Below are 23,760 nucleotides of genomic sequence, written 5' to 3'. Positions count from 1 at the left end.
TGAGAATCTGTGTAAAAATACGAAGCGCAAGTGGAAAAAGTGGCACGACTCGCTTGGCCCGAAGACCCGGAAGAGTTCCTACACCAATTTACTATTTAACGTTTCCTAATGACCTGCACGATGTAGATCTCCAGCAGACATTACGACTAGGAACAGGACGCTACCAAATATTGAAGGGCGCTATTGTCGCAGCATTGGAGTATGAAGCTGTAAGAATGTGTTCTGCCATCAACGCAAAGTCTATCAAGTAAGTGGTGTTGCCGAAGTGGAAGAAGGCTGCCCCGGGTGTTTGCCATCCAATTTGAGAAATATCTAGGCACAATAGCTGATTCTTTAAAGCAAAAACGTCAAGGGCTCCCAAGGTGTTACAATTGTCGATTGCTAGGTCACTTTCAACGTGATTTTAGACAACGTATAAGAGGCATCGACCGGCAGGCCATTTCCACCTCAGCAACGCAGACCCAGGCTCTCAATATCCACAATAAGACGAATCAGTGACAGATTAGATGCCGATGGACTTCTCAATAGTCACCGAGCAGGAAGTATTCATGGGAATGCGTAAGGCCTCTAGAAAAGCCAATGCGAGGAGTGCAACTGCAGATTCTGAAAGCGCCAATACATCACCGGGATTCCATGGGAACGAGTTTCTGTTGACATTCTGGGACCATTTCCAGTAACAATCAGGAAACAAATATTTGATGGTGTCTATGGACTATTTTTTCAAATGACCAGAAGTAGTTGCACTACCCAACCAAGAAGCAATCACAGTTGGTGAGGCCCTGCTTCAGAATGTCGTTTCCCGACATAAGGTTTCACTTCTGCTTCACTCTGATCAGGGGCACAACTTCATCCTCATCGTCATCGAGTCCGACAGCATGGTAGAAAGACATAACCGTACCATCAACAACTACCATCGAGTCCGACAGCATGGTAGAAAGACATAACCGTACCATCAACAACTACCTGTCGCTGTTTGTACATGAAAACCAGAGATAATGGGACAAACTGGTGCCTCTATTTCTGCTAGGCTACGGAAGCTCCCAACATGAAGCAACTGGTTACACTCCAGCAATGTTATTGCCTGGTCGAGAGATGAAGCTTCCCATCGATCTCCTACATGGCAATCTTCCAGACGGAGAAGCGGACCAAGGGACACTCCCCGAGTATGTCAACGGCCTAAAGTATCGACTGGTTAAGGTCCACGATATTACCAGAAATAAACTACAACTCACCAGTGACCGGATGAAGGTTAGGTTCAGTTAGAAATCCACTCCTGTTAGTGTCAAGGAAGGTGATGCAGTTTGGCTCTACCAACCAACCAGAAGGAAAGGTCCAAGTCTCAAGTTGCAGCGGTCCTGGGAGGGACCGTACCTAGTTACTAAGAAGATAAACGACTTGAAATACAGGGTGCAACTGATGCCACGAAGTAAGCCAAAGGTCGTCCACCTGTAAGGGCTGTCCTTATGAAGGGCAGAATCCACTGAGCTGGTCCATTTAGGTACTGTTCGGGGCGAACAGCCTGAAAGAAGGGGGCAATGTTATGAATCACAATGCTCTAATTGCGGCCCTGGCGTAACAGTAATTTTAGAAGTCGAATTAACCACTTTGTCAGCCATTCTTACCTTCGATGGAAATCTATAAGTATCTTATCTTCGATGCTTATACAGCATATGTTCGTGTATATAAACTTCTCGGCTCCTTCGAATAGGTAGTAATTAGATAAGTGTGTTTGTAAGATAACGATATTATTGTAGGCGAAAATTATTAGTGTATTTATAATTGTTAATGAGATATTTGTTATTTAGTGAGTTGTTTTTCTAGTGACTTAAATAACATTAGTTAACCTACGTGTAGTTCACTTAATCCCTTAACTTACAGAAAAACGTAATAATACGTTATTATAATTCATTATAATTTATGTTGATATACGAGTAGATGTAGGTAATATTGCGTATCTTAAGATGTTTTAGAGAAAACTATGTTTATTATCTACTTTGTTAACTATTAAATACAAAAAAGGGGCATTATTGACTTATTGTTCAATTATAAAAATGTAGGGATCGTGTTTATGGTAAAAGTAGGTTAAAATTTTCCAAAGCGTGTGGAGTTTACAAAACATTGTATAATCATCATCTACATAACTGGCGACGGTAATGTTTAAATTAAATTAAATTCTAAACTATCCATAAATTGTTCTGAAAGAAAGAAGGAATACCTCAGGTTTTACTCACAATAAAACCTTCATTTTTGAATATATAGAGCTATCAGACATAAAATTCAGGATCAACAAACTTAATTATGATTGTTCCAAATTTTATATTGGAAGAACGATTGGAAATTTTAAAATTAGATTTGAGGAACATAAAAGAATATTGAATGTTCAACAATACAGCTGATTATTCCGAACATCCAATACAAAAAAATTATAATTTTAACATTATTTTCAAAATGATAAACAACGAAATCAACAAAAAAGATATAATTCATACATATTTATATACATAATTATTTAAAAGAAGTATTTCCACATTTTAACTATTCTCAGTTCGTCTTCCATCATGTTTGAATTATCTGTAATCATTTTTACAACTGCTGTAAACAAAAAATAAAGGTTGTCATTAAAAATCATTCCCATACTGTTCACTAATTTTTTACCTTGTCAAGATTCGAGATCGATTTGTTTGGGTTATTCTTAAGATTTATTCACTTATCTTATGAATACCTTAGATCTAGGAAAGAAAGAAATATTGGCAACGGCGCAAGAAACTGACGAGGACGACAACGAGCGGCTACTACCCCCACTCCCCAATTCTGCGTTGTGCTTTTCCTTTCCCGCCTCGCCGCTCGCATTCGAGTCGTGGCATCCGAAGGGTACGCGTAATCAGTCGTCTTTTCGAACCGCGCCTGTCATTTTTTATTCTCATTGTCGCGAATTCTCAAACAACAAATTTCGCTACAAAGAAATCTGACTCAAGTGGTCGTTCCTCCAACGACATAGGCAAACTACCATCGCAATAGTGACCCGCTGAAGTGCAAGTGGCTTTTGGCAGTGGCAAGTGGATGAAATAGTGCGAGAGTGTGCGGTAGAAAAATGTTTACCCAACGATAATAATAAAGAGCGATTGTGTGTTTTGTCGTTTCGATTGCTATTTTCGTTTCTTTGCCACGTCGGATGTTATTTTTGGTATAGTACCGTTTGGTTTGGTGTAGTTTCTAACCAGTTCGGGTGTAAGAAACCAATTTCGCAGTGAAAAAAGACATGTACAGTGTGCAATGAAAATACAGTGGATTTAAGTTAGTGTGGCACTTTTCCAAAGGATTACTTTGTGATACTTTTTGTGGATTACGAGAAATTTCTTATCGATTGCCAAAGGTAAGTGGACTGACTACCTGCTCTCAGCAGGGGATTTTACCTTGCTAGATATTATGAATGTTGATTTAGAAATCAATCCCCTGTGATAAACGAATTAATTAGCCTGGAATTAGAAAAGTAAAATAAACGGAACGAGGTTATTACCCTTTTTTATTTTAATACTACTATTTTTATACATCTAGCCTAATTTTTATTTCTTCTGTCGAAATCTGCGTTCTTGTCATTTAAGTAAGTCTTTTGTTTTAAACGCCATATTGTCTTGATCTATTTATAAGTTTTTTTTGTGAAATAGTTTTTTTTATCACATTTCTTGTTGTTTGTATATTTTAACATTTTCTATATTCTGGTTTATATTTTTCTAAACATTTAATCACTTTCGTTTGAAATTTTTATCTTTGCTTGATCTATTTTTTCAGTACCTAGGTACCTATATTCTTTTTCCTGTGAAGTTCCTTTCAGTTTTTTTCTTTCTATAATCTTTATACATTTCATTACTTTTTATTCTTCATATCGTTAATATATCCGTTCCAATATTTATCTTTTAAGTTGTTTGATTTTTTCTTATGTGCCTACGCAGTTTCAGTTGATTCCGTTTGATATATTGCGTCACATATGGCTGTTCTGTTTTCATCTTTCTCTATTCGATACCATTTTGTCTTTCAAATTTATCTACAGTTTATTTCAACTGGAATTTTTTGAATTCCTATTTTTTCTTAATTAAGTAACTTAGTTTTTTTGTACGTATATCTTTGTCAGTGTTTTTATAATGTTGAAAATCGTCTTTTGTACTTACCTTTCCATATCTTAACATGCATAAAGTTGATTTATTTTCTCTGGTTTTTTGTATAGTTTCTGGATTTGAACTTTGTAAGTAATTATCAAGGTATTTTGATATATTTTTTTCATTCTTTAGCAACGTTTTGCAAAAAATTTACAAAAATAAATGTTCGTGCATGTACATTTCCGTTTTGCGATGATTTCTTCAATTTAGGACAGTTTGCTGTATGTAAATTGAATAGATATTAGTTTGATCCCTTGGTTTTTGGTCTCCTCTTTGTATTTCTATAAGTAGGTACTTACTGTTTGCATTGTTATGCAAATCACCAATGTTGTTCGACATCGCTAGCTCGAGACATTTCTTTACGTTGTGATTATTTGTTTGAGTGGCCCTTATTTTCCAATACTATTTATTACCTTTCCCTTAGATCAACCACTATGACGATGTTTTCCCAAAGTTCTCAGTTTTATCTTTATTTTAATTCAGTTTTTGATATTTCATTATAAATTTACAAGCTTTCCAAAAATAACATTCTTACAAATTATTTTCATCTTCTTTGTGATGTATATTTATTTCTAAAACTCATTATACAATGTAAAATTATTTTACGTAAAAATTTTTTGTCTAAAAGACAATTCGATATTTTTTTGATCGCAGCTGTTGAATAAATACGTATGTAATAATACAAATGGGCTCTAATTGTGTCAACAAGCAATGCTGATATTATTGATGCAGTAGAAATTAACATAATTTTGTGCATTGGTAATATAAAACGAACATTTTGATAACTTTCCTTTGTTTTACTTTTTTTTACAACTAATTTATTCGCTTACTGAGGAAAAGTTCGTTTCTTTGATTTGTCATGTGTTTTTTATCGCAGTAATGGATCAATGATTTATCTTGTTTACTTTGCCTTCGTTTCAATTTTTCTCCTGGTCCTGGAAGTCGGCTGTTATACACGGGCCGTATTAATTGGTTTATTGTACCTACATCTTTCTCTTCAGTAAAGTGAGTAAAAGATTCGTCCTCTTAAACAATTAGAGCGTGGATCTTTACCTGTTTGTCTCAAAAGATTTTTCTAATGGTCACCTTCTAATGTTCTCTTTATCTAATGTATTCCGCCAGTTTTGGTGATGGCATCGCTACATCTTGCTCTGGTCCTCTGTTTCCTTTGCTTGTTCTCACTCTACCCTCTTTGTTCCATTTTGAGCGTCCCTTATTACTAAATGTCCTGCCTGTTCCTGATAAGTTATGCAATTTCTTACATCATGTCCTCAACTCTTTTTTTTTTCATAAGTTTTTGTAAGAAACCAGGTTTTGCAAGCGTATGTCGTAGTGGGGAGAACGCATTGTATAAATACTTTTTTATAAATACTTATATTATATACTATATACTGTAGGGCGACTTTTGATCCGGATGTACATACTTTACTTTTGTTTGCTTTTTTTCCGATATGAGGATACTTTTCCTTTCTCTGTACACTTAAATTGGATAGCCTAGCGATGTGTCTTATCAAGTGTCCAGCCTTGATCACACTAATATCTGGTCCTGGGTATTTATTATTTGGCATTAAGTAGCACAATAGTTATATATTTTTTCTCTTTTGGCAGAAATAAAACCCCGGAATATTTTTCAGTTCAAAAAACTTAAAACTATAGGAAATAAATTCAAACATTTAAAACAACCAACACATTGAGATCTATTTGATCTAAAACTAAGCCTAACAATGAACAAGAAAGAACAAAGAATTGTATTTATAAAATACCTTGTCAATGCAAACATTTTTATTTAGGTGAAACATCAAGACCATTAAACGTTAGAATACGTGAACATCATTCTTATATTAAAAATAGAGAATTTGATAAATCTCAAATATGTAAACACACATGAGAAAATGAACATCAGTTCAGTGGAAAGATTTAAGTATAGACCTGAAATAAACATTATAATAAAGAGAAAGATCAAAGAATAATCTCTAATTATGTTAAATGAATCCAATATTCAAATATGTCACTATTATTAAGTTAATAACATATCGAGGATACATCATTTGTGTTATAAAATAACATATATGTTGGGATGGTTCATAGGTTTGTGTCCTGAGTTTTTTCTAACGATTTACTATGGGATCACTAACAGGAGAATTTTTTAATAGGGAGAACAACTCCCATCGTTGCATGTGGTTGTCTTTTTAAAGACAAAATCACATGCTATGATTTCTGACTTCTGACGATTTCTGGAGTCTGACGTCACAATGGGTGGGAATTTTAAAAATCTTTCCAAACATTTCTAATCTGTGTATTGTCCCATAAGAAGTTGGAAATATTGTTTTTTTTTAATTGTTTGAAGAATAAATAAGGACTTTTGGATTTCAAGGTATTTTGTTGTTGTTTTTATTAGGATTATTTCAAAGTAAATCATTGAATTTATTTAGGAAGTAGGAAAAAATATTTAAGTAAATTAATGTTTTATTCTTTTTTCATTGCCAGTGATTTTATCCTTTTAAATACGAAAGATATTCGTTTTTTCGTAGTTTAAGTTGTAATATAACATTCTGTGGAAGTCTTTCTGTCAAATTACCATAGTGAATGTTTAAAAAACTGTTTTTTGAATGTTGTACTTAAGAGTTTTTGAGTTTATTTTTTATATCTGGGCATATAATGGCTAGTAAACTTGTGTTGAAAATATAAAGTATTACTGAATTTTTCAATAATGACAACAAAACTACTATTAACTATTTAAACTCCGAAAAAAGCGAATATATTAATTTAGTCTTTTAGGGGATAAAATCACTAGCACTTAAAAAAGATTAAAACATTAAGTAATTTAAATATTTTTTAACATCGTAAATAAATTCATTTATTTATTAATTAATTTTGAAATAACTCTGATAAAAACAACAACAAAATACCTTGAAATACAGTAAAAAATAATTCGGTTTAATCAAGCCATGACATAACCTTAAATATGAACATTCATAGTAAATATCTTAATCATTTGATATGTTTGGAAAGGTTTTTAGAAACCCCGCCCATTGTGACGTCAGAGCTTAGGTAGTCCATTTAAAATAAATATTTATTTTGTAAAATTTTACTTTTCTCTTATTATTAGTACTAGACAGCCTGTACTGACCGAGAGAGAGAGACTTTAGCAGAACTTTGAGATTTTTTAAAAAGTTTATACCAAATAGCTGCTTTGTGTTACACTTTATGTTAAAAATAAAAACAGATGCGAAAAGTGGGTCAAATTCTGTAGTGCCCTATTTCAAAAAAAAAATTTTACGTTTATTTTTAACCAAAAATATTTGAAAAAAAAAATTGTTTAAACAATTTATTAACTTTCAACCAAATAATGAACTTCTTAATATCTTTCATATAAAAAAAGAATCATCTCAATATCTGTCATAGTTTTTGCGTTATTTGATATAAACTTTTACATTGGAATTTAGAAAGAATCGCGAGGAACGGCCTTAAAGTAAAGTTGATTTCATGTAATCGAATCAAATTATCTTACAATAAAGTCGTCCTATAATTATGTCTGGATTGTCAACATATTTATTTTGTCTTTATTTTTACATGTGGCAGATCATGATGCTCCAAAATGCATATAAATTCACGGGTACTGAACATTTCTAAATTTTTTTTAGATTCTTGGTGCAAGTGCAGTATAGTGACGGTCCTAAGTAAATATCAATTTTTTGTAGTCAATGACAAGTCAAAAAGTGTTTTTTGTTAAGTATTTGTTGAAAAAAATATTTACATTTATTTTACGATCCAGTATTGTCTGTAGATCTTATTTAAAATCAAGTATAAAACTACAGTTTTTGCAAGTCGATTTGCCAATCTAAGATTAGCCATATCATGCAGATTATATTTTATCATAATAGTTAAACATTTATAAATACTCAATAAATATCATTTCCACAAACTCATTTCACTCTAATCGCGATTATTATCTTTACTAAACACTAAATAAAACTTTGTTTACCTTAAGTGCACGCGTTGATTATTTGACCTCAATATATATGTCACATGTTTTATGGCATTTTTCCAATGTTTATTGGTTATGTAATAAACGACAAAAACTGCTGTCACTGCAAATGGAACTCATCAGGTAACGACAACGACAATAGTTGCATAGATTAACAGCAAAATGACTCGATCAATGTCATAGATTGCATGACATCATAAATGAACGAAATCAACATCTATATCTATATTTTATTTATTTATCTATATTTTTATTGCCTTTTTCTGGTTATCTTTCTTTATTTTTACTATCTTTAACAGGAATAAATCACATTTTTAGTTTAAAATACGTTTATTTTGACGTTTCTATTTTCACTTCGGAAATCGTTCTCAAAATACAAATAAACTTAAAATTGTCTATTGATTTAATTGTCTGTCTTTATTCTCTTGTTCCTATCTTTTTTTCTTTCTGGAACATCTGGTGGATCATTATTATGTGTAGTTTCTATACTTAATGTGTGATCATCATTATGTGTAGTTTTAGGATAGCCTGTGAAGCTTTATAAATAAATAAAATTGGCATCACTGTTTTCTTAGATTACGAATGCTTGCCCACACGATTTTTTTCCTAAAAACACAAAGAACAATAACAAATTGTTAAACTCTGTGATGGGCTTGTGTTGGCAATGATCAGTAATGAAAAAAACAGCTATTAAATTTAATTTTATGACTCATATACTTACATATTTTGCGGGTAAATACTTTAAATAAAAAATTTAAGCACACATAATGATAACATTTTTAAATAAATCATTTAATAAGTGCCTACACAAGCTCCCACGAAGCAGTAAATGCCAATTATTGATTAATAGAATACTTGAATCGTATTTTTTTACTTAAAATTTACATATCTTATTTTAAAAATGGCACCACTGGGAAATGAAGACCGTGTCCTTGACCTTAAATTATGACTTTTCCACTAATTTTTCCGTAAAGACATTGGCGATAGTCTTGGGCTGAGGGTAATAATAAACCAGGGAAATAAGGTTTTTTTCGTGACACTGAACCGGCCAGACAAACGACAGATGTTTTGAGTAATATGGACCTCTGTAACAAAACCTATATGTTTCCTGTTAATTAGTTATTAACAAGTTAATGTGAAATTGGTCAAACAACTGTCAAAGTGTATAGACGCGTTTCAAAGTTTCTCCTTTGATATATATAGATAATAAGGCTATTACTAATAATCCTTTGTTTGTAACCCGATCCTACCGCATACATACTTAATAGTAATAAAATACACGACACGGGTCCTCCAGCCGAAAATGGAGACCACTAACACTAACCTCGATCCTGATAAACCTCCTGACCCCCCGCCTGATTTAAGTGGAAAAAAAATTAATAACCAATATAATATATATGATTCCGGTCCTTTCGAAGTATATGTACAGGGAAAAGACAAAAATATAGGGAATTTTCACATCTTAAGTATTGCTAAAACAATATTTAACCTAAACCTACAGCAAATTATTAAATTTAACTGTAAAGGGAAAAACCGGTTAGGTGTTGTTTTTAAAGATTTTAAATCGGCAAATCTATTTGTGAATGATAAGAGATGGGAAAGTTTACAATATGATGTCTTTATCCCAAATCACAATGTCACATGTAAGGGTATAATAAGGAACATATGTAAAGAAATATCTGAAGTAGAAATTAAAAATGCAATCGAAACAAAATTAGTATCCTGTAAAGTAATTGACATAAAAAGACTAAATAGGAGAATTATCGAAGAGGGAAAAGAACAAAACTATGTACCAACAACCACCATATGCGTAACATTTACAGGAAAAGCACTGCCCAGGGAGGTGCTTGTGTATGGATTACCCATGAGGGTTATTCCATATGTCAGCCCAGTCCTAATGTGTGGAAACTGCCTGTTATATGGTCACAGTAATAATCAATGTAGAGGGAACCCAAAGTGCCAGAACTGTGGGAAAAACCAACACGGGGAAGCCTCGAATTGTGAAACATACTGCATACACTGTAAAAATCATGATCATATCTCTAAAGATAAAAAATGTAAAGAATTCCAAAGGCAAAAAGAAATAAAAGCCCTAATGTCTTTCTCTAACATCTCATATTATGAAGCAAACATGCAAATACCGAAAAATGAAAACAGGGAATACTCTTTGAACAAAGAGAATTTTCCTGTCTTGCATACAGAATCCAAGCCTAATAATATAATAGATATCACAGAAAGAAGAATAGAAGCCATAAAGAATGACACAAGTATACCAAAATATAACCAAATCGTCAAATCTCAACCCACCAAAAGAAGGAAACCAAACATGACAGGATATGACAAAAAACAACATAGTGCTCAATTAATTAATCCGGAGGGAAGATTGAACTGGGCAACAAATTCTCAATCAATGCCATCAACATCAAAAGGATACAGTGCAAATAAGGAAACTGAACATGGAATCTCCCATGCAATGTCATTACTACCACCACAACATAAAGAGATGGTACTATCTTTTGTAAACAACTTGCTAAGAAACTTATACTCTAACTCATCTAATGTATCACAATATAAAACAATTAAAAGCAGCTCAACAAATAACATAACCTATGAGTTAATGGAAGATGGGACAGTATCTGATGCTTCAGAATACTAAGCCCAAAATAAAAAATAAAGCTTTCACTCCTTTGACTATAATACAATGGAATATGAGATCATATAATGCTAATGTGGATAACTTAAAAATAATTATCAAAGAATACAATCCTGACATATTATTGCTAAATGAAACATGGTTAAATAATAACCATATAATCAGATGCAAGGGCTATCAAGTAATTAGAGATGATAGAGATGATTCATATGGTGGTATAGCCATCCTTATTAGGAATGAAGTAGAATTTTATGAAATATCTGTATGTAATAAATTTAATAACAACTCTCAACTGCAAGCAATCTTCCTACCTAAATTCCAAATTAACCTACTTAATGCCTATTTCCCTAATGCAAATACCATATCTAAACAAAAATGGATAAAACTGATCCAGGAAATCAACAAACCAGTAATAATAATGGGAGACCTGAACGCCAAGCATGAGGCTTGGGGTAGCCCTTGTAATAATTCCAATGGGAGAAACATCTTCCAAACATTAGATGAGCTGGAACTAGTTTTTTTAAATGATGGTTCATATACCAGAATAGCACCACCTCCAAAAAGATCATCAGCTGTGGATCTAACAATAACATCTAAGAATATTGCTACCAGATCATCATGGCAAATAATTCCTGACCTAGGATTTAGTGATCACCTACCCACAATGTGCAAAATTGGTGTCCAAAATATTACCATCCACATGCCACCAAGGAATAACAGAAACTTCAAAAAAGCTAATTGGAACCAATATACCTCAGTATTAGAGTCATCATTTACATCATTTCCAGGGGAGAACTACCGATCATTTGCAGATCTAATAAATGAAGCTGCACAGTTGTCCATCCCATTGTACAAATCAAATGTTAATAAACAGTATCATATCCCATGGTGGGACGAATCTTGCGCTGAAGTCATTAAAGACAGAATTAAGGCAACAAAGCAATTCCAATCAACACCCAACTTACAAAATTATTTAATAGTAAAAAACAAATGTGCTATAGCTAGAGGATTCCTTAAAGAAAAAAGAAAGAATAATTTTAGGAAATTTGCAGAAGGTCTTAATAGAAACTCGCCAATCAAGACAATATGGGATAAAGTTAGGAAAATAGCTGGATATGGTAATAGCCCAATTAACTCCCTTCCTGATCCTAATATGGCACAAGAGATACTGAATTCCTTGGCTCCTCCCAGTATACATTTACATCAACAAAGTATACAAACTAGCAATACAAGTTCCCCTTTTACCTTTAATGAATACAAATTCATAATCAATTCTAAAAAGGAATCTGCTACGGGACTTGACTTAATTTCATACTCTATGATTAGAAATCTACCTCATTCAGGATCATTACTATTATTACAAATTTTTAACAAATGCTTAAGTACAGGGACCATTCCGATTGAATGGAAACAGTCATTAATAATTCCAATCCTAAAACCTATGAAAGATAAACTCATTGCAACTAACTATAGGCCTATTGCCCTCACCTCTTGTGTAGGTAAAGTTTTAGAATCAATGATCAAAAATAGGTTGGAATGGCGTATAGAAAATAAGGGAATCCTCAGACCATTGCAGCTAGGTTTTAGAAGGGGTAAAGGATGTTTAGAATGTCTATCCTTTTTGACATCCGAAATCCAAAAATCATTTAGTAATAATGAATGTACAATAGGAATATTCTTGGATATCCATTCAGCATATGATAATGTTAATATTGACAAACTGTACTCTACATTAATACATTTGGATATACCACATGATTTAGCTAACCTCATATATGACTTTTTAAAATGCAGAGAACTGTTTGTCAAAGATAACTCTGGGTTAGTACATGGCCCAAATACCACTAGCACTGGACTCACACAAGGATCACCATTAAGTCCAATGCTATTTAACATATATACCTACTCAATACATGAAGTGTTCCCCAAAAATGCTAAAGTCATACAGTATGCTGACGATTTTGTAATTCTAATCAAGGGAGTGAATGTTAAAAATATGATATCAAAATTAAACAAATATTTAGTCAATCTTGAAGCCTGGCTGGACAATCATAATTTGAACATCTCTGTGGGAAAATCTAAAGCTATCTTGTTTACAAGGGGTAATACCAAAATAATGCCTGGAAATATCAGTTATAAGAGTCAGCATATAGAGTGGGTAGATAAAATTAAATACCTAGGAATGGTTTTACAGAAGAACCTTAAATGGAAAGCACACATTAACCAGCTGGAAATCAAAATAGGTAAAGCACTGAATGTAATGCGTGCCTTGTGTGGAACATGGTGGGGCAGTGACCCAAAAATATTAAAACTGATCCATGAAGCACTTATCCTAAGTCATTTAAACTATGGGGGTCAATTCCTATCTACGTGCCCTAAATATATATTGAAGAAACTAGATCAGATGCACTACCAAAGTATTCGGATTATCACAGGATGCATGAAGTCAACTCCAATCCAAGCCTTGTTATCAGAGTCTGGAGAACTGCCATTAAAATACAGAAGAGAATGGCTCACCACAAAATTTTTGCTAAAAAACCTAAGCATTAAAAACAACCCTGTCATTCAATCAATCATTGAATTAGAAGCACTTTGTAATATGGACAATAAATACTGGAGAAATAAGGAAAAACCCATATTGATAGCAACTATCAGAAAAATCCAACCTTATTTGCAGAACCTATATTCCAGTAAACTTCTTCCTTGCCATGAATATGACTTGGAACTACAACTTCAACCATTAGGAATTCTGAATGAAAATATTACAAAAAATGAATTCAATCTTATGAATTTTGTAAACTTAGTTAAAAAATTCCATTCATACAAAAAATTCTTTACAGATGGCTCAACGGACACAATGGGAAATGCGGGATTTGGTGTTTTTTCCCCAGATATAAACTATTCATTTTCATCTAAACTACCCAATCATACCCAAATATGTACAGCAGAGGTTACTGCGATCAATCATGCAGTCCAAATTATACGGGAACAAAATATCACAGAAGCCATTATCTTTTCTGACTCCAAAAGTGCACTACAAAAAATTAAAAAAACAGGGTTTTCTAAAGATACAGAACATATATCGTATTTAACGAAAAGAGGAATTATCCTAGCAAGGAACAATAATATCAAAATCTTACTAGCATGGATCCCAGGACACACTGGTATCACTGGAAACTACAAGGCCGACCAACTTGCCAATATAGGTCGTTCCCTGAATATTCCCATGAATATCAAGCTAGAGTTTTCAAATTTCACACCCTACTTGAAAAGAGAGATTTGGTCTAATTGGGCAGCTGAATGGTACGAAGGATATGGCACAAGCAATTCATTCTATGCCAAAATTAATAAACGAATCCACACACTACCATGGTTCAATAAATTCGCATATATCAGTAGGAGACATTTAACTACAATCATCCGTATGAGAACGGGCCATTGCTCATCCCCTCTTCATCTATTCAGAATTGGAGTCAAAGATGATCCTTATTGCGAATGTGGCCAAGTGGGAGGCTTAAACCATATTTTATTAGAATGTCACTTAAATCAAAACCCACACTTTGACTTGTATGCCGAATTAGCTAAAACTAAACTTCCCACCCCCATAAATATTTGTACAATTCTCACAAATATTAATGAAAATACAATCAACACCTTATGCAACTTTATTTCTACCTTTAATATTAAATTATAAAGTAGCATTTCTGGTGTGTGCAAAGCTTGGACGCTACCCCCGAGCGAGAAAAGTTTATACCTTTGTTGTGTTATATTACTAATATTTTAGCCTGTGAAGAAAAAAAAACCAGCACAAGTATACATGTAGAATAACCTTAAACAAACAAAGGAAGAATATAAGTGTAGGTAGACACTGATTGCTGAAGCAAGACAAAAAGTGTCTACCCTCGAAGTAAACTGGGTAAATTGTCTAGAACATAGCCCAAAAAAAGAAGAAGAAGAAGAAGAACAAGTTAATGTCAAAAAACAATAAATTTTCACTTTTTTTGTTTATCAGGAAAAAGTGAAGAATTTGAAACTAATTTAATAGTAATAAACTTAATATAAAGTCATATGAAAACCTTTAAAATAGCGTTTTTTTAAATGTTTTTATCCTTATTTGTTGCTTAGAAACTCTTAAAAATTTACTTAGAACCTTCATATTATATACACAGAATGTTAGGCCTTATAGTGGTTAAAATATAATTAAAATTTCAAAGCGATCGGTCCAAATGGTTTAAAAGTTATTTTATTTGTTTATCCCAAATTAAATTTTTTTTTCAAAACAATATAAGAAAATAATGAAGTTACAATAATTCTACGGATAGCTTATGAAAGACATAAGATCATTCTATCAACTTTATAAAAAAAATAAAGAAAACTGATTTTAGATATTGCACAATAATTTTTCAAAAACATAAATTTTTTACTTAATTAAAAATTACACTTTTCAACTGTTGCCTGCGGGAAAATAATTTTTTCATATTTGCTTGTATTTTTCTACAAATTTTAAAAAAGAAAAATTGGTCTTAGGACAATTCCTTTTTTCAATCCCTTTTTAACAATCCTTTTTTTAATTGACAGCAGATTTGTTTATATCTATTATTAAGAGATTTAATTGGCGTCATTGGAAACAACATACTTTAAAGTTTGAATGTGTAAAATTCTAAAAAGATTGCCTTTTAATAGAATCGTTCACAAAGCTTAAAAATCTGGTCCTAAAAATCGGTGAAGGAGCTGTTAAATTGGTTCTCTGGTTCTTTTTTATGGATTTCGACATTTCTTTTTTAATTTGTATGTACATTTTGCGTACATTACGAAAACGTATTATTTAAATAAATAAATTGGTAAATAAACCGTCTAATTACGATTCTATTAGAAGGCAATCTTTTTCAATTTTTATACATTAAAACTTTGAAGTATGTTGGTTTAAATAAGGCTAATTAGATTGTTATAAGCAAAGCTGCTGCCAATTTAAATGTCTTCGTAAAAAATTGTCCTAAGCAACTTTTTCTTTTTTAAATTTGTAGAAAAATACAAGCTTTCTAAATATGAAAAATAATTTTCCTGCAGGCAACAATTGAAAAGTTATTGTACTTACTTGTTTATAAGCAAAAAATTGATATGTTTTTGCAATATTTAAAATCATTTTTCTTTATTTTTTTTTTAATAAAGTTTATAGGATGATACTTCTTCTTTCACAAGCTGTCCGTAGAATTACTGTAATTTCATTATTTCATGACTTTCGAAAGCTAATCGCTTTGAAATTGATCATATTTGAAGTCATACAAGACCTAACATTCCGTGTAATATGCAGGTTCTAAGTTAATTTTTAAAAAGGTTATTGATATTTATAAAAAAACGAAATTTCTGACTTTTTTTGCAACTTTCTAAGCAACAAATAACGATAAAAACATTTAAAAAACGCCGTTTTGAAGGTTTTTATTATGACTTAATACTTGTAAGTTTATTACTTACTCTTAAATTTCAAATACTTCACTTTGAAAATATTGAAATTTTCTATATCACGCCTCTTTTAAGTCAACGCAACAACTGTCTACTTGAGAGGAGAGAAAAAATTGTTTTACAATGTTATGTATCTTCTTCTTCTTTTGGCATCATAACCCTGTATGGGTCTTTACCTGTCTGGCTATGTCCTTCCATTCAGATCTCTCCTGGGCCCTTCTTATAGTCATGGTTTTCAGGTCGTCTTCCACGTCATCCAACCATCTCGTCCTGGGCCTTCCTTTTTTCCGCCTTCCCACCGGCTTCCACTGTAACATCTTTGTCGTTTTCTTGTCTTAATGTTATGTATCACTATCTCAAAATTAATAATAACTTTTTGTTGTTGATTTTAGATTTAAAAGGGTATATTGCTATACGTCGAAAATTATAACTGGTAACTTCACCATTTATGACAGTCATAGAAACAGTTTTTTCCAACCCAGTTCTCCGCAATGCATACTTAATAGTTAGTGGACAATTCAAATTCGGTTGTTTCCAATTTCTTTATTATTTCTATTGCTTCTGCAGCGATCGTATATTCTGCTCTTCATTGCGTTTATAAATAAAGTATTTATAGGCCTTGAAAATTTGTAGTCACATCGCTATAATATGGTTCAGTTTTAACGATTTTATATACAGTTGAAAGTAGAATTTCTGTTAAATCACAAGTTGCTTGAACCAACAGTTTTTCATCGAAGCTGGATTTCTTTAGCAATCTTTCAGCAATATTTTTTACAGGCCCTTTTTTCAGGAATTACATTCACATCAGCACTGACACTTTCTAAAAAATCAGTACGTTGTTATCGTACGCAATATTTTCAACCACATTGTCCCATCAATATTCAAAATAATTAAACTACAGCAAACAACACTCTACACTCTACTAACGACCTGCTTCCAACTAAAACGCTTCTGGTGTGCTTCGGCACAGACATCCGGTCGGTTGTAAAAAAGTAGGGATTAAACATTGTAGCATTTATAGGGTTCTACAATATATGTTATCGGGACTATGATAATATAAAAAAGAATAGAGCCATTTATAATTTATTTTATGAAGGACGATTGTAGTGATGAAGAGTCTAATCTGAAGAGTAAATGACATATTTATTTATAAACTCATATTCTCCGCAGAACATTAACTAGTAAAATAATATTCTACTGTTGTTTCAACGTTATATTGAATACTTTAAAACCCCGTGCGCATCATTAATTGATTTGGATAATTGAGTAAGAACATAGTTGGTACAATTTCTTTTTTGTTTTGTAAATACAAAACTCAACATTTAAACAATTATTAATTACAAACTGTCGTTTACAAGTACCTTTCTTAGGTGGAATATTTATCAATTGTAGGATATTTTTAATTGGTCATTAAAGAGATTATGAATAATCACCCTATCATAAGATAATCCGTTGTCCTTTCAACTTACCGCCAGGAGGAACTCGGAAACGCTGTTCTGGTGTTCGTGCATGAAGAATGTTTCTCTACTGTTTCTGTTATAATTTAATTTAAAATGTATGACCATTCGTTCCTTTTCATTTACTGAACATTTTAAAGAATCTTACTATTGTGTTTTTATCACACAAACTAATAACGATTTTATAAATTCTTAAACACGAAAATCTAAAAACAATTAATGACAACTCTATTCCTTTTTAATAAATAACTTTGAACTGACCTTTGACCAAAAAACCGGAATGCTTTTAGTGCATTTGGGTATTTTATTTAAAATATTAATCCAATCTTTTACATTCAACATGTTTGTACCAAAACCGTAGTTGTTGTCACATTTAGAAACCAATAGATATAAATAACCACAAATCGAAACACGATTAAAAACAAATTAAGCAATGAACTTATCATGATAAACAATTATTTTACAAGGATGACAATATTAATTAAGATTTAAATACCACAAGGTCAACGAATCACAGAAATATTATCTACTATCTATTTCATAATGAGAAAAATATTTGACATAAAGATATTAGAAAATTAAAAAATACGTACTTATAACCAATGACACTGAAAAATTAAAGATAAATTGAAAAGCAAGAATATTATAAAATACAGATTAAAAGAATTAATATTCAACGAATAAATTCAATTTCCCAGCTGTTTAGTGAGTATCTATAGCAAGTACGACCGGTTTGCAATATGGCTTCCAGAAAAAAAAACAGGATATCAATATCTCATAGAAGCAACAAAGGTGTCTTGTAAATTTCGTGTTTTGGTGGAATCGTGGAATGTGATAAATTTTATTTGATAGTGAGAGACAGAGAGTGATAAATAACTGGCCGAGTGACCATTCCATACGCACATACAGTTTATTATATTAGTTTCTGCCCCTATATGCAGTATATCTGCAGAACTAAATAATAAACTATTTCAGAATAAACAGCAGTAATTACCTATTTGTTAAAACAATCGAATAGGAAATTCCTATCCATTATTTAAAAAAATAAAGTTATTCTCGAAAAACAGACCATTTATTCAAACATATTCCAAGGTGGATGGAGTTTTCAAGGCAATTTGCTCTTCTTAATATATATAGTCTATATAGTATTTATATACGATAGAACGATAGTACTAAGAAATTTTTAATTTGGAATTTCCATCTTTTCCCTACTTTGCATTTGCATTATCTAGATAATGCAAATGCAAAGAGAACACTCTGACGAGAAAATTTTCTAAAACAGTATAGCCGAGGCAATGAAGCACAAAAATTGGCTCAATATTCGAAAATCCGTGCGGTAAGACGGATCGAGATGCAGTTTGGTGCATTCGATGCGTGTGAGCATCAGGAAATTTTGTGAACTAATGCGATCAGGAAGTAATGAAAAATTGCATTTGGAAAATGCATTTTCCAGAGTTGCAAATTTAAAAAATTTTAACTCGGCAAATATTGAATAAAATACGTCCAATTTTGCTATTCATGGGTTTTTGGGGTCGCTGAACACGAATATTATGTCAGCGATGTTCTCCGATGTACTTGGTGTCCTGGGCATCATCGAGTTTTGTTCAACACGAATATAATTTGAGCGGAAGTGAGGAATGCAATAAAAATTTAATAAATAAGTATATGTAAAAAATTTTAGAAAAAAATTTAAATAAGTGTAAAAAACAAACAATCATTCATTATTTAAGTCTTTTTTTTTCTTCTTAGCTGGCTTCGAATTCAGAATAAGTTTCTATATTAGTGCAATTACACCCTGCACGATTGTTGCAAACAACATTGCATACTAATCCATTTTTCCTGCATCCACAGTTACTGCCGCAATCTTTTTTTGCAGCTGCAAAAAAATAGATTTATTACATTTGTATGGCCAGGCGGTTGAGTCATTTTTCTGGGGTGTAGAAAATTTGCTTTAATTTCCCACCTCCAATTTGTGGGATTTAAAACATCTTCCCCGTACAGCCAACTCTGCACCTGCCTGTAGACGCGTTTAAGATATTGTGTAAACGCGTCTACTGTAGGTAAAATTTTACCTATTTTTTTTATCGTTATAATTATTAGGTACATTATGTTTAGATCGGTTACCGATCGGCAACGGCTTTCTGAATGATGTAGGAGGACCATACGATGCAAGAAGTAGTTGAGTGTCGTGGTCAACTAGCTCCTCGATGGTGAAACTCTTTTTTTTTTTAATTTTCCACAATAGGTGCTTAGGTACGGGTTATTTGGAAGGTGTTAATAAACTTTAATTTTCCATGAAAAAACGTAGCAGAAACGGTGTCACATTCAGTAAAAGCGTGGAGAAATGAAATATTTTGTCGTATTTTCTGGAGTGAGAGCCGTAACTAAAACAAGAACATCCAACATCTTCTGCAACAATGACTACCATTTTGTTCTTTCGGTAATTAAGTGTACTTACAACTGAAAAATTAGAATGTTTTATTTATCTTGTACGTAATAAGCTTCATATATAAAAAAATTAATTATTTTTTAATGTAATTAAATCAATTTCTTACTTACATTTATACTAGTTTTTTTTATTTAATAAATAACTTAAACAATATAAAAACAAATACGACGAAATATGCACGTGAGCGTTTATAACATTGCTGTATACAGTGATAGTAGGTAAAGAACTGCTTACCTGAAGTAGCTTAAAGGTAGCGTCAGTGCTGCCAACTTTACTATAAAAAGGAGGCCAATTAAAACAATTTAAATTCCAGTAAACAAAAGTTTTGAACCTGGATGTTTGATACCCCGGGCCGGTGACTTTCGCCAACATGATATTCATGTTCAACGACGTTTTATTCAGTATTTGCCGTTTTTGGTTAGTTCATTAGTTCACAAAATTTCCTGACGCTCTCACGAATCGAATAAACCAAGCGGCATGTCAATCCGTCTTATTGTGTCGATTTTCCAAGGTTCATTGCTTCATTTCCTCATCTATTAGTTTGTCTCCTCGTCCAGACAAGATTCTAATTCGTGTAATAAATAACAAAAGTAAGTATATAAAGTTTCTATATTCATTCCATTTAAAAGACAGACTAAATGTGCCTTATCTGCAAACAAAAAATAATTATGCTTTAAAATATTGGAGTAATAAGAGTGTATAGTTTCTATTAAATTAAACTCCAATAAGGCGATGATTGTATTGTATTTATATACAGTATGATGTAAAAGTATGGATTAAATTCGATATTTCAGAAACAGAGAACTTTCAAAAAAAAATCATAAAACACGTCAATTTAAATTTTTGAATGGTCATCAATTGCTATATATGTGTTGTACAGTACGTCATCAGTGTTGGCGTAATAGCACGTAATAATAAAGTAGAAATAAATATTCGAATAATACATCGTTGCAAAGGCGATTAGGAGACATTTTAAATGAGATATTTCGTGACCTCTGTTTGTATTTAAAAAAATCGACGATTGTCATTACGCCAGAATTCTGTCTTCAGAAATTCTTCTTCGGAAGTACAACAACTTCCTTTGCAAAATAGCATTCTATACACATAGTATGAAGTCTAGTTAATAATCAAAGTCAAAGGTAAGTATACAAAAATAAAGACAAATAAGCAAAGTCAGGTAAATATATAATATAGAGAGATCATATCTCACAAAAATGAATAGTTAATGGATACTGCTAATGAATGAACCTCAAAAAAAATTAGTACTCAGGATAACTGAGTACCTAAAGTAAGGTAACAATAATATCAAAATTATAAAATGAGTAAAAGCATGTAGACATTGATATGCAAATGTAATTATTGATAAACAACTCAAAAATACATATAAACTTTACTTGATATGTCAAATAAGACAAAGTTCTACACAAAAGAGATATAGTAACTGCATAAAACAAGTCTTAGAAGACTAAGAGTAAGTTAATAATGAAAATAAGATAATGATACATAAGAAATGTTATTCTCACTAAATATAAACCAGGGATCTACACAAAAGAATAAAGTACTGCATAAATATAGTTTACAAAAATAGAAGAAAACAAGTGAAAGTAGGTATACTACAATCAAACTTCAAAGCGCCATAATTCTACACCAGATTTCTAAAAGTAGATGCATAGAATTATTTTAACTCCAAAAGAAATAAAAAAAAACACATCATCCAAAAAAAAATATATATATACCTACTACGGTATATTAATTGTCTCTAAAAGACCAAAAAGGAACACAGATTCATATAATCTGGCCCAAAATCTCCTTAGGATATATGTATCCTAGGAAAACTAAAACACCATGTATGCAACTAACCATGTTGTCATACATGAAGTGCTGGAAGAGGCTTTTAATTGTATCAAAATCAAAAAAATGAGTCTTATAGTAATTTTTGCCTTCTTTTATAAATTTCAAAAAGAGGCAAAAAATAATCCCACTACAGAAAAGTTGTTTTGACAGAAAGTAGGAGACTGAATGAAGTTAGCACAGATGTCATAGAATGTTGCTATAGATATCATGAAACTAGCTTGTCAGTCAACACGGAACAGAATAGTCTGCCGAACAAAAGTGAGAGGGCAAATATTTATTCTATGGGACAGAAAGAGAGAAAATAAAGACAGAGGAAGAAAAGAAAAAACATTTTGTGGGCGCCAACTATTTTGTGAAAAATAGTAAAAATTAAACTGAAAATAAAGAAATTAATAAATTAATAAAGAAATTAAAATGAAATAATTATTAAAATATAAATTAATAGATATGTGACGTTTATAACGTTACACACTGATGACGTATGCTTCTGAAATAATGAATTTATCATACTTTTGCATCATACTGTATGTTGCTAATGAACGACCGACCGATGTATTAGAATAAAAAATAAGCACTTAAGAATTTTTAGTCTTTTTATTTAAAACACGAACAAGAAACGAATTTATCTAGCAGTGTTACGCAGTTATTAACTGGTATAAAATTATTGAATGAGTTAGTTTTACAGCACACAATTGAATTCTCACGTTTTTATTAAAAAAAAAGTACAATTTGTTTTGCTGTTGCCGAGTTACTGGTGATGACCTGAAAGATTTTTTTAGCGTGTTTTCTGTTCAACTGCCGACACTATAGTAATAAAATTCAGATAATCAAATACATATACAGATTGAACGAATTTAAAACGGAACATACGAAATCAATGTTTTTCGGCTCAACTCCGCTCTAGGTGGTTGGCCAACAAAAGGTTGTCAAATAATTATATTATAAAAATCCAATACTTCAGCGAGCTGCTGGATTCTGAATTCATTCAAGAACAAGTCAAAACTCCACCCAAATAGGTTGCCTAGAATCACTGTGAAAACTAGACTACACAAGCAGTTATTATGCTGTCAAACCACTTATCGCTTCCTAATAGTCCAAGAGATAGAGCTGAAATTTTGAACTGATCAGTAATATGACATTTCTCTATTGGTACAGGGGGTGGCTATACAGGGATGAAGTTGTAATTTTTTTCAGAAAAATTAACGATCGATAATATGGCTGAAAATTTGCCCAGAGTAAGATCTTGGTATGCGGACCTTGGTAAGATCGTGGCGGACAGGGATGAAATTGCAATTTTTGGGGAAAAATTAACGATAAGTAATATGTCTGCCATTTTCATGGCTCATTATTTAGCCCCTAAAAACTCTAAATCCAAAAGGGCGGACAGCTGGGTTGGTACAGAGAGCCATAAAACGGGGTCAAATGTACCACTTGCCTGCGCATTTTAGGTCTCAGTAACAATTTTCAAACTGATTTTATTATGATATTTTTATACCGATTGATTTGAAAATTTGTATGCTCAGTTCTGTTACTATTCTGAGAAGCGTCAAGTAGAGTTTTCCTCAAAATTTTCCAAAAAAATTTCCGTAAATGAAAATTTTCGTAATTTTTTGAGGTAAAATCTAATTTATAGAATCCTTTCGATTTTCTGTAAGTTATACCATGATTTTTTTCCAAAAATTTTCAAACGATTTTTCCGATAAGAAAAAAAAATTAGAAAAACTTTTCTAAAACATTTGATAAAA

The 23,760-nt window shown here is 31.9% G+C and overlaps 1 protein-coding gene across 1 annotated transcript in view; it reads left to right on the top strand.

Annotated features, from left to right (window-relative positions):
- Window positions 1-2,860: 2,860 nt before the first annotated feature.
- The window catches only part of LOC140450238 (uncharacterized), a 498,980-nt gene continuing 478,080 nt past the window's right edge, over window positions 2,861-23,760 (top strand). Inside the window, exon 1 of the mRNA XM_072543758.1 lies at window positions 2,861-3,373. The gene's annotated coding sequence lies outside the window, so the exon portion shown is untranslated. The remainder of the gene's footprint in view (window positions 3,374-23,760) is intronic.

Source organism: Diabrotica undecimpunctata, chromosome 1 (assembly GCF_040954645.1).
Source record: "Diabrotica undecimpunctata isolate CICGRU chromosome 1, icDiaUnde3, whole genome shotgun sequence".
Lineage (NCBI taxonomy): Eukaryota > Metazoa > Arthropoda > Insecta > Coleoptera > Chrysomelidae > Diabrotica > Diabrotica undecimpunctata.
The sequence above is the reverse complement of the archived record's forward strand: the minus strand, read 5'-3'. Positions and strand labels throughout refer to the sequence as shown.